Genomic DNA, 12203 nt, shown 5'->3' with positions numbered 1-12203 from the left:
AATCCCTGGTACATATTTTATTCATTTGCCCTGTTTACAAAATCCCCAGGCACAAGTGGCTCAAACCCATCTGTTTGTCTCTGGGCATTAATTCTGGCAACAAAGCATTTAGGATCCTAAAAACAGAAATTGATGAATTTATAGTGATCGCAGTTGCCAAATTTTTAAGTTGGATGTGGGCCATTAGAGTAAAAAAGATGAGATTATGTTAACATGTTTTAAGTGTATTGACCTGGTCATTCTTATCTACTTACAAGCTGTACCTGTTGTAACATGTCTTCGGGGCACAACCGTTGAAAGATTTATTAGTTTTAACATACTCATTTATTATACATTTATGCATTTTTTCATTGTGGATTGTTTTCCGTGCTAATTTCCTTTTGTGTACAATTATGTAATTTTTATGAAAATGAACTAGATAATTGTTTTAAATGTAAACGTCTTTCATGATTTTTAATCGAAATAAAGACATATTGAAATTGAAATTGAACAAGAATTATAATGTGATTGATAAAAAACAATAAGCCAACAAGGGTTAGAAGAAAAGGACAGAGAAAATGAATGTTTAAGGAGGCTTAAAATTTTCCACATTTAAACGAGAATCATTTGTTAACGTTAGTTTGTCTAAATAAGTAGCGAGTGGCAGCCAGAAGAGCTCCCTATTAACCATCGGTTTGCAAGAGGAGGCAAAAGCAATATCAAGTTGGTGAAAATGGCAGAGACTATTCCACCAGTGTTGGACAGAGAGTTTTGTAAGAGTTTTCCAATTAAGAGTTATGTGCTGAAAAGCTAAAGCTAACATAAGGACAAAAAGACCATGTTTATGAGAGGGAAGATCTAAGGAGTCAGACAAACTCCCAGAGAAAAGAAGAGGAATAGAATAAGGAATGAGAATGTTAAACAAGCGAGAAAATAGGACCATATTTTCCCCCAGAAGAGAGATACTGAAGGGAAAAGAAAGAGAAGGTGTATGAAATCAGCATTAGATGAGCCACAAGTCCAGCAATTTGTATCTGTAGAGTGGGTAAACCTAGCTATAGAAATAGGAGTGAAGTAAAGTCTATGGTAAAAGAAAAATATAGATTGAGTAAGAGAGGCAGAACGAGAGATTTTAAGAGAGCGGGACCAGATTTTCTCTCAAAAGATGATAGTCCATTCACATCCCAGGTCAGATTCCCATGTACGTTCCAATTTACTTTTAGTATGGTCAGGATTAGGAGCTAAGGAGAGTTTGTAGATGAGAGAGGCTTTCGGTTGAGAGAGTAGAATCTGAAGAAGATGGTTTTGGTCAGAGAGAGGGAAGAGAGTAGAAGGTATCAAGAATAACTGCCATTAGGATAAAGAATTTCTGGAGGAAGGAGCGGGGACAGCGGAAAGTAGCTTGTAATTGAGGGAATGAGCACGGAGACAAGCCATCAAATAAGTTCTTAACCCAAACTATCTCCCTTGATCTCCAGGATTTCCAAAAGATGGGTCTATTATTAATAGTAATAAGCGAGTTGTGCCAAATTGGGGATTCTAAAAAGGATTCTCTAGATACAAATTTTGGTTGGGTCAAAGGTTTCAGCAGGGAACAAGTGTGTTTAAAAAAGGTGAGCGAGGTATGGGGGTTTTAGCAGAGAAGGCTAGAACTTCCTTTAAAGAGAAGGGTAATAGCAATGCTTGTTCAATGGAAAACCATAGGGGTGTAAAAGGGGAAGGCTCGGAAAGTAGCCATTTCGAAGCTTGACGGAGAGAAAAGGATTTATGATAAATGCGAAAATCAGGGAAATTCACACCGCATTAGATTTTGTCTAGCGAAGAGAGGATAAGGAAATCCTGGCTTTTTTGTTTTTCCAAAGAAACTTAGAAAGGCGAGAATCAATCATTTTAAAATAACAGGCAGGAATATGGATAGGAAGCATGAACAGAGCATAAATCAATATAGGGGTGATCATCATCTTAATTGAATCTACCTGACCCCACCATGAAAGGAAGAGAGGATTCCAAGAGGAAAATAGTTTGTCAATCCGAGCTAGGACCTCAATCATATTTTATTTAACAGAAGAGGCGATGGAATTGGAGAACAACATACCTAAATATTTGATTTTGGAACTATTCCATGCAAAACCGGTGGAAAAGAAAGAATGAGGAAGACAACATTTTGTAAGAGGGAGAATTTCTGTTTGATCTGAATTGATTTTATAGCCCGAAACAAGGGAGAAGGAAGTGAATTCATGTAATAAAGGAGGGATTGAGGTTTCAGGATTGGAAATGAAAAGGAGGATGTCATCCACATAAGCGGAGAGCTTTAAATGTTGTTCACCATAGGAAAAACCGGATATCGAATCACTATTGCAAATTGAGGATAAGAAGGGTTCGAGAGCTAAGATAAAAAGAAGGGGGGAGAGAGGAGAGCCCTGGTGGACACCGCGTTGAAGTGGAAAATAAGAAGAAAGATAACCATTGACTAGAACTGAGGCTCTGGGTGTAGAATATAATAAAGAAATAAGTGAAATCAACTTGCGACCTAAATCATGCCATTTCAAGGATGTAAATAAAAAGGAACAATCAACCCTATCAAATCCTTTTTCAGCATTGACAGAATTGGCCGCCAAAGCTGTGGAAAGGGAAGGGATTTTGTTCAACACGTTAAGAAAAAGACAAGAATTATCCGAGGTCAATCTGCCCTTGATGAAGCCACACTGCTAATTACCCACCAGATGAGGCATAAGAGATCAAGTCACAAAGCAAGTATTTTGGCGAACAATTTGTAATCTACATCAACCAGGGAGACCGGGAGATAATTTTTACAGAACATAGGATCTTCCTTATACATGAGGCAAATCGTGGCCTCTTGAGAAGTGCCTTCTGTCTTACCGGAGGGAAAAAATTAATGAAAAGATTTAAAAGTTTAGGGAGTAATAAGTTAGAAATATGTAAATAAAATTCAACTGAAAAGCCATCTCGACCGGGGGTTTCCCTTTCTTTAAAACGTTTAAAGCAATAGATAATTAATTAAGGGATAAATCTATTTCAAGATCAGAAAGATTAAGATGATCATTAGAAGGGGTTGGGAGTTTATTGAGATAAGATTGAATAAGGGAAGTGGAAGGGGGAGATTCTGGGTATAGAGGTCTTTGTAAAATAGCATAAATTCATTAAGAATGTCCTGTCTTTATGAATGGGAGTACCCTCTGAGGAGTAGATAGTATAGATGAGAGTACGGTCTTTACGGGACTTGAGATAATTCGCTAAAAGTTTACACACTTTATTACGTCCATCGTAGTATCGAGCACTGCTACAAAGAAGCATGGAAGAGGTATTATCAGTCGAGGTTTTATGAAAGGCTAATTTGGCACGGATAAGAGATGGTAAGACTAGGGGCGTGGCTTGGCGCCCGCGAGTGATGGCGGCGCCCGAGTAACGCTCCGGAGCAGCACCGTGAGACCAGCCGGTTCCTGCTTCGCATTCCTGGGGGCGAACAGATGAAAATGTGTCGGATTGTGTCCTGATCGTACCCGACGAAGATTGGAGCCTTTTCGTGCCTTCGCGACGATGGAATTGCCGCTCGAACGCTCCCTCAGGCTTATTTCGTTGCGGCGGCCATCTTAGATCTGCAGCCTAATGCGAGCTCTCCTGAGGTAACTGCTTCGCCAGCCCAGCGCTGTGAGCGCTTGATATTACACGCTCCTTATGGCTTATAATTCACTTTTTTTGACTATTTTTTTCATCTCTACACTGATTTTTGCAATGCCTCTCTCTTATTTGGAGCACTAGTCACGCATATTATATTTGAACAATGTTTCTTCACAAAGCACTCTTCACACCTATATTTACCGCTGTGCTCTTTTTCAAGTTGTGACATTGTCAACGCCATACTGGGGTCTTCCCATGCCTTTTCCACAGATACGTGCCTGGCTGTTCCTTTATCATTCATGTTATTGGCTGATGTAGGTTTCTGTGAGGCGCTTGGGAAGCCATCCTGCTTCGTATCTCACTGATTTGCTTCAGAACACCTTGCACTGCGAAAAGGAATGACGCTGACATTCTGCAAAACAATGCCATACTAATAGCATTCTGATACCATCACAATTGGTTCTTCTGCTTCTTCCCATCAGCCCTGACAAATGATTGCGTCTGAGTACTATGGAGATGGCTGCTTTTTATGCTTGACGTACTCATATGCCTGCTGTGTCTTCTCCTGAGCTCTCTTTGATCCAGCTTTTTGTGACCTTCAACGAGCCAACCATTCCACGGCTCTGTCATATGGGGAGACTCAAGTCAATGTCGCATTCGTCTCGCCCGCTCAAACCTCAGATTCTGAAGAATTCAAAGGTTTTTCCTGCTCTTTCACGACTGGAAGACTCTCTTAATTTGTCGAGCTCTGATACGCCAATGCATCCCTCCAGGCACTCGCCGGATAACTCTAAATCCAACACGAAGAGGCTTAAGTCGGACTCCCTCTCGCCTCCAAAGCACTCTAGTCCAGTGTCCATGGAATTATTGTTAGAAGAAATAAGATCCTTGCGTCCCTTCATGGAAGAGACAAACAGTAAGCTCCAGGTTCTCACGGACAACTGGTCGCAAATGGAGACGAGGGTTACATCAGTTGAAAAATCTGTCCAGTCGTTCCAAGAAACGTCCTCTGTTGTCTCCAACCTGAAATCTCAAGTTTCAGACCTCCAACAACAAGTAGAGCAGTTGGAAAATAGAAACAGACGCAGCAATCTCCGTATTTATGGCCTAGTTGAAGGTCTCGAAGGGTCTGACCCAATTACTTTCTTCAAGACGTTCCTTCCCAAGCTCTTGCATCTGCCACAAGACAAGGCCCTCAACATTCAACGGGCCCACAGACTGGGTCGGCCACCTTCCTCTGCTTCTTCCCCACAGAGACCCAGAGGGGTCATCATCTACTTTTTGGAATACTTAGATCTCTTGATGGTTTTGACAGCGGCCAAACCCTCTCCGAATTTGTCTTGGTCTGGCTCATCCCTATTCTTTGCACAGGACTATGCTAAGGCCACCGCCAATCGTCGCAAGGTGTTTCTGAGCCTAAGGGAAGATCTACGCGCGATGGGGGCACGATATGGCCTTTATCACCCATGTTTTTTTAAAGTTACTTATAATAACAAGACTACAACCTATGAAGATCCTGTGCGTTTACAAAGCTTCATTAATGCGCACAAATCATCTACCATGGATGTCGCCGGACCATCATCCTCTGCTCCTGGTTGACTTGTGCTTATGTGACTATTTGAAGGCTCTCCCTATCTTGTTTTTGTTTAGGGTCCCTTGTTGGATTGCGGTTACCCTAAGTTCTTCTGTTTATCTATATATCCACTTGGCCGATGTTCTACTGTATATGTATGATGTTGTTCCTTGTTCTATTTGTTAGTCATGTTCTCGTCATAATCCCCTAGCATGATTTAATTCCTTGTTCTTCTTTTTCGCTTTACAGGAATTTTTTTCGTGTTCATTGGTGTCTCCCGGTCCATGCTTCGTTGCTCGTGGATGTGCTGCCTCACCCATGTGGTTCCTCCCCTCCCCCACCCTCTCTCGCACCCTTCCTCTGTAGGTACGTTCTTCCATTATTCCCTCAATTGTTCTCCCCGTGCATCCATTGTTCTTTCATTTTGTCTCTTCCTACTCTTTCTTCCCTTATTCTCATTTTTGTCCATTTGTATCCATCTTGTCTTCTTACCTCTGATCGGAACTTTTAGATTGTGTAAAAGATGTATCCCTTGTTTCCTTGCTCATATTTGTTTCTCCGCTGTTTTTTTACTTATGACTTTCTGCTTAAACTTCTGTACTCCTCTCTTACACTTGTCCTTTCTTGACAGTAAGTATGCTCTTATGTGCACTCTTTTCTTCCTTTTTTTCAACACTTTCACGTTATTTTCTCCTCTTTCCTTATATCTTCTTTTCCTTTCATGGGTTTTTTATTCACTACTCAAGCCTATCATATTTTTTGTGGAATTACTATTCTTATGTCATTAAATGTATTGTCATGGAATGTGAAGGGTATTAATTCTCCGATTAAGCGTCAAAGGATTTTGTCACACCTAGCTAAGTTGAACGTTGATATTGCATTCCTTCAAGAAACGCATCTAACTGATACAGAATCTGTTAAACTCAAACGTGGATGGGTGGGCGAACTCATTTATTCACAGGGTGACGGTAAACGCAATGGTGTGGCAGTTCTCTGCCGTAAATCTCTCCCCTTTCAGGTCCTCAGCCAACAATCTGACGCTTCTGGTAGATGGGTCTATGCCAAGCTATCACTTAGGGGTGTTCCAATCTCTCTCCTTAACGTTTATGGCCCAACCACGGGTGAACCCTCTTTTTGGGCCACTTTCTCTCCACTTCTAACTAAATTTATGGACCACAATTTTATTTTGGCGGGAGATTGTAACCAACCGCTAGATCCCTTTATTGATAGAACATCTAAGACCCCTTATATTCCCAACAAACCCCACAAGCTATTTTGCCATGCTATCTCGCAACATAAGTTAGTAGATTCTTGGCGCCTATGTAACCCAAAATTACGGGAATACACTTTTTATTCTCCTTGTCACCGTTCCCAGTCACGATTAGATTACATTTTTGTTTCCCATAATCTCTCCCAGTCACTTTTACACTCCGAGATTGGCCCGATACTGCTTTCGGATCATGCTCCTGTTCTCACATGTGTCGATGTATTCCCTAAGATTGTGGGTCCCAAAAGATGGCGTTTTAATAACTCCCTCCTTGCCGATTCCAAGTTTACAGCTACCTTCACTTCCTTTTTTGCTGATTTTTTCTCGATTAATGATACCGATGCCCTCCCGGAGCATACTATTTGGGATGCCTTTAAAGCAGCGGCACGTGACTTTATCATTAATTACGTCGCAAACAAACGTAAAACTGCTCGATGGTCCACCAAAAGCCTCCTTTCAGATATTAAGAGATTGGAACATGCCTATTTCACATCCCACTCTGCTGATAGCTTGACGGCCCTTGTTGCAGCAAAAATGAAATTTAATGAGAAATCTACAGAAGATGCCTCCCTGTACCTGTTGAAGTCGACTGCTAAATTTTATGGGGGTAGAAACAAAGCAGGGAAGCTCTTAGCTAACTATTTGAAGATTAAGCACAATAAGTTAAATATTGAATCTATTTTTGATTCTGATGATAATTTGAAACATGTAGATGCTGACATTCTTGCTGAATTCTCTCGTTTTTATGAGACTTTGTACACACCTGGTACTCAACCCTCTCCTAGTTCCCTTGCCCGCTTTTTCTCTACCATTCACACACCAGCCAATTTCCCCCTTGACCTTTCTTCCTTAGAATCTGAGGTTACACAAAAAGAACTGCTCACTGCTCTGCAACTTCTCAAACTCAACAAGGCTCCCGGTCCAGACGGGTTTACCGTTGAATTTTACCTTCACTTTTCTAAGTTGTTGATCCCACGATTGCATTCCCTCCTTCATACTTTCATTGCCCAAGGCGCTTCCTCAGGGACGTTTTCAGACGCTCATATTTGTTTGATACCCAAGCCTGGGAAGGACGTTAAATATTGCAAAAATTATAGGCCTATATCCTTAGTCAATATTGACTACAAGCTCTTCGCTAAAGCATTGGCGATTCGTCTAGACCACCTCCTTCCTGATCTTCTGGGTGAAGAGCAGTCCGGATTTGTCAAAGGTCGACATATTACGGACAACACCAGACTCCTATTCAATATATTGTCAAAGTCCTCCCACTGTCAGCACTCCCTTGCAGCAGTAGCCCTTGACGCCGAAAAGGCGTTCGATCGGGTTGAATGGCGCTATCTTTTTCACACCCTCACTTGGTTTGGCTTTGGACCTAGATTTATTTCTTTAGTCTCCCTGCTGTACTCACACCCCAGAGCTGCAGTATTTGCAAATGGTCAAATCTCTTCTTATTTTGATTTAGGCAGGGGCGTCCGTCAGGGTTGCCCCCTTTCCCCCTTTCTTTTCAACCTTGCTTTAGAACCTTTTTTGTCCAAACTATGTCAGAATCCCGCTATTCATGGATTCCAGATTGCAGACTCTCAAATTAAGCTCGATGCTTATGCAGATGACATTTTCGTTTTCTTTCCAATCCTGTAGAATCCATCCCCGCTTTTCTAGACGAAGTCCGAAACTACTCCTCCATTTCCGGATATAAGCTTAATCATGATAAATGTGAGATCTTACCCTTGACTAAATTCACTTTCAAACAAGATTTTAGCGTCTCCCAGTTTACTTGGTGTCCCTCTCATATTAAATATCTGGGATTATATATCACTTCTTCCATTCCAGACACTATCTCTTTATGCATGTCCAAATGCGCACAAAAGATCGCGGACCTCACTACAAGGTGGCATCCTCTATATCTGTCCTGGTGGGGTCGCTTGGAGACTATTAAAATGATGATTTCCCCCATTATTCTTTATACACTGTCCAACATTCCAGTATCAATCCCATCGCGATTCTTTAAAAAGTTCAACTCAATATTATCCTCTTTTCTATGGAACTCAAAAAAATCCAGAATGTCTCTCGCCAGATTGATTCACCCTGCTTCTGAAGGGGGTGTCAATTTTCCTGACTTTCCTGCATATCAGAAGGCCTTTTTGTTACGTCAAGCTTCCCTCTGGTTGCAAGATCCCACCTCTCCCTGTCCTTTGTGGGTTAAGGTTGAACGCGATCTCTTATCCCCATTCTCTTTTGCAGAATATCTTGCTTTCTCCCGTAAACCCTCTTCACTTCCCACTCTTATCCACAAGTATACTCTCAAGCTCTTATTGTCTGCGGCCCCCAATCCCCCTCTGACCATTGATGATTTCCTCTCTTCTACCATCTGGCATAATAAGTATCTCTTAATTAGTCGTAAGCCCTTCTACTGGAAATCTTGGAGAACTCGAGGTTTGATTTGGATCGCGCAACTTTTCTCTGGTCCCACCTTTCTTTCTTTCTCTGATCTCTGCTCTTCCTTTGGTCTACCCTTATCCTTTCTTCCAAAGTATCTTTTACTCAAAGCTGCTGTTCTTGAGACTTATGAGCGGATCTCGAACTCTCCGCCTCCCCTTGCTCCACCCACCCCTACCTCTCAACTCCACTCTCTCCTACGTAGCGCCCCCAAGGCATCTCTTATCTATAAACACCTATACACGCATGAGTTGCCTAGACCTAAATCCAAGGTTGAACATCAATGGGAATCTGATCTCGGAAATTGCTGGCCGATATCTATATGGGATAAGATTTGGGCAAAACTCCGTAAAACCTCCAGAGCGGCTTCCCTGACACAATCCTTATTCTTTATCTATAACAGATTGCTCCTTACACCTTCCACACTAAATAAGCGTTTTTCAAACACCCCAGATGTTTGCTGGTCGTGCGGTACCCCTAATGCTACCTTACTCCACATGCTATTTCTCTGTAAACATGTGCACGACTTTTGGTTACAGGTGTGGGCTCAAATTAATGTTATTTTTCATACTTGTATTCCTTTCTCTCTCTCTCATCTCTTTTTAGGTAGCCTGTCTCCTTGCTGGGATAATGTAGATATGCATGTCCGCATTGTTGATTTATTACTGGCTATAGCTTTTCAACAAATTACTGTTAACTGGAAAAATGCATCTAATGTCTCCCTCAAAGCGTGGTGGTATAACGTCTGCCATAATCACAGACTTGATAACGCCTTTGTTTTTCCTGTTCACTTAGCAGCTAAACGTGCAGACTTATGGCTTCCCATTACGCTGTATTTAAATAACTGTGCTACTCGTTCTTTCAGTCCTATACCTGTTCAACAAGAAGTCTCTAAACCTCCATGATACCCTTTTCACATTTTACGTATTTCTAACATATTGTTTTGTTTTTATTCTTCTAAAATTTGCTGTTTAATTTATAACGGTTATGCCTTTTATGCTTCTTTTCTAATGCCCATGATTACTGTTTCATTGTAGTTTTCTTATCTCTTACATTTTGATTATGTTAACCCTCCCCCCCTTCTCTTTACCTCCTCTTTCCTCCCTCCCTTTTATAGCTGATATTGTGTATTGATTATTCCTTTTTCATTCCTTAATAAAATTTCATTGAACTTAAAAAGAGATGGTAAGACTGAGTCCGCCGAAGAGGTATAGAATTTATGTTCTAGGGCTTTAATTTGTGCTAGGGTAGCTTTTTGTTGTTGGAGGAGACGTTTCTTTTTTTTTTTTAGACAAAGTCTATAATAAAACCTCTCGCTGTAACCTTAAAGGAACCCCATAATATATGGGGAGGGGGGATGGGATCACTGTTTAGGTAAAAAAATTCATTAGCGAAAGTGATGCAAGAGGAAGAGAAAAGCCGGTCAAGAAGAAGAGAGTTATTAAAATGCCAACAGGATGATCTGGGATGTGGAGGGAGAAGATCAAGATCGGCTACAATTGGGGCATGGTCAGAAATAACAATAGGCTCAATAGAGGAGGATAATAGATTTTGAGATAGAGATTGAGAAGGAAAAATATAGTCTAAATGGGAGAGAGAGAAAAGAAAAAAAGGTCAAGAGCGTTGGGGTGAGAGAGTCTCCAAGCATCCACTAGCTGTGTTTGGGAGATAGTGTTGAGACAGTGTTTATGCGTTTTATTAGGAACAAAGCGTACCTGAGATTGGCGGTCAAGAAAGGGGTCAACCACTTGATTGCAGTCACCTCCTAGTTCAAAGAAATCATCTCTAAACTGAATACATTTCTGTGTAACCAGAGGTCAAAAGGAACAGTCGGGTAGGGTAGGGCCATAACCATTGAATACAGTCAAAGAAATGTTATTAACCTCTTCAGTGCCCATGACGAGATAGTCTCGTCATGGAGCACGGTTGCGCTGTGCCCATGACGAGACTATCTCATCATGAACCCCGCCCGCTAATGTAACGCCCGGCACAGGGCGGGGAAAGGGCGTGGCACTGAAGGGGTTAATTGCCAACTTCGCTAACAACCATCTTCCTTCTGTATCAGTCTCTTGCGATACAACTTTACAATTCAGCTTCTTGTGGCATAACATAATAACACCATTTTTCTTATTGGAAGTAGGGAAGACTAAAACTGAGCCCACCCAACCTTTTTTCAATTTTAATGCTTCAGGTTCTGTAAGGTGGGTTTCTTGTAAGAGAACCAAATCAGGATAATAAGAGGCAAGATGGGATAATATTCTCTGTCTCTTAATTGGGCTAACTAAACCTTTCACATTCCAGGAAATAACTCTGAATGTAAAACCATCAAGAATTCATAAAGAACAATATACGCAACAATCAAATTATGAGTTAAGATATAGGGAGAGAGAAAGGAGGGAAATAATAAGAAATCACATGAGAAAAGAAACATAAAGGAAGAGGTATGTAAGTCAGTGAAGAAAAAAGAGAGGTAAAATGTGAAAAAGAGGAAAGAAATGAAGGGAAGAGAGAGTAAGAACAAGAGGAGACAGTACATGTCAAGGTGGCGACTGTAATACGTACCTTACGGGGAACAAAAAGGAAGGATGACAGGCGGCAACGGACAACGGAAACAGCACACCCAACAAGGGGCAACACACCACACCAGGACATCAAATAAACATGAGCGGGAGCGGGAACATGGAGAAGAACACAGTGAATCTTCAATGAGCCTGTAAAAGGAAATAAAGAGTTATTCAAATAAAGACAAGAGGAACGATGGAATCCAAATAGTATAAACCATAACAGCGAATTCAATGTAGTAGTAGAACATTAGGAGTACTACAGTCAAGATCCAGAAGGAGGAGGAGCCGTCTCCATGAGGCAGTAGACAGAGATTGAATACATCTTCTGAAGTTAGCTGGATCTTCAAAAGTGTAAGTCTTGTTCAGGAAGGTGACCTTGAACAGGCATGGATGGAACAAACCATATCTTGCACCTAAGGAACGAAGAGCCAGAGGAGATCCAGGATTATTTTCGTCGTTTGGCAGTTATCAAAGAAACATCCTGGGAGATTAACAATTTTATACCATGCCAGAGTAGCTGCTTTTTGAATTTAGCGGCATTCAGAACCAGCAGAAGGTCAGTGAATTGTAGGAATAAAATAATTACTCCAGGAGGTTTAGCTGAAACAGCTGAAGAAGACAGACGTGGGCACAGTCTATGTGCTCGTTGTATATTCAGTTTGGTTGCAGGAGGGAGACCCAAAAACTGTGGCAAGAAGGAAGTAAAGTATGCAACAGGGTTACCACCTTCAAGACCCTCGGGAAG

The sequence above is a fragment of the Triturus cristatus genome, chromosome 11, assembly GCF_964204655.1.
Source record: "Triturus cristatus chromosome 11, aTriCri1.1, whole genome shotgun sequence".
In the NCBI taxonomy this organism is placed as follows: domain Eukaryota; kingdom Metazoa; phylum Chordata; class Amphibia; order Caudata; family Salamandridae; genus Triturus; species Triturus cristatus.
The sequence above is the reverse complement of the archived record's forward strand: the minus strand, read 5'-3'. Positions refer to the sequence as shown.